This window comes from Plasmopara halstedii (genome assembly GCF_900000015.1).
Source record: "Plasmopara halstedii genome assembly, contig: Scaffold_430, whole genome shotgun sequence".
Classification (NCBI taxonomy): Eukaryota; Oomycota; class Peronosporomycetes; order Peronosporales; family Peronosporaceae; genus Plasmopara; species Plasmopara halstedii.
This window is the reverse complement of record NW_020187350.1, coordinates 276741-277629: the sequence shown is the minus strand read 5'-3', so window position 1 is coordinate 277629 and position 889 is coordinate 276741.

Genomic DNA, 889 nt, shown 5'->3' with positions numbered 1-889 from the left:
ATAGCTGAGATCCATGGGCACAGGCCCGCTCGACGAGCTGTTGGAGTGTGCATTCCAAATAAGTCGTGCTGACTTGAAATTGAATTCGGCATTCAATGCCATTTCACCGCCTCTTCGAAAGAAGACGGATGTACACGGAAGACTTCTATTCCGGCCACGTTAGTGCGGAGGCCTTCCATCAAGACGGTCACTGTGACCGCCTCCGGAAGGGAATCCACTGTCATCCCGGCAATGAGAGTGTGCATCTCTTGGACAAAGTCCACCAATTCCTTGTTGTCCTGTCGGGCGGCAAGGAAACGCGATCGCACGCGATTTGCCTGATTAGGCGGCGAGAACACTCAAGAGAGCTGTAAATTCAGCTCCGCCCAGGAGAGAAATGCAGCTTCGACCGAAGTGCCGCACGGCTTTACTCATTCTCGATGGCTAGCGCCACGCGCTGTTGCTCGGTCTGGAGCATGGCGGATGCTTTGGCCATCTCGACCTATCTCACCCAGAGCAGGCCATTCTCTCCATCTTTCCCTTCAAAGGCCTTAACGCTTAACCACCAGCGGCTTAGGGCGGGATAAATCGTCCGTTACTGACAGTGGCGTCATAAATACGAATGATGCAGACATCTTCTGCTGAAGGTGCTCTAGCAGCGCGTATTCATAATTTAAAACGCCTCTAGACGCGCACCGATTGCCTCGGGGCCTTGCGCAGCAAGGTGTTGTACGCTTCAGGGCCAAGCAAGGCCATCAGCTTTTTAAGATCGTCCTGCATGCCCTGGGGTAAAGAGCAAAAGTGTTCCATCCTCACAGAGAGTCAGTCTAATCGACCCAACTGCAGACTGACTACAAGTGCTACCAAGTGCAGCGGGACTGCCTTAGCTTTGCTCTTAGAGAAAGCGTAC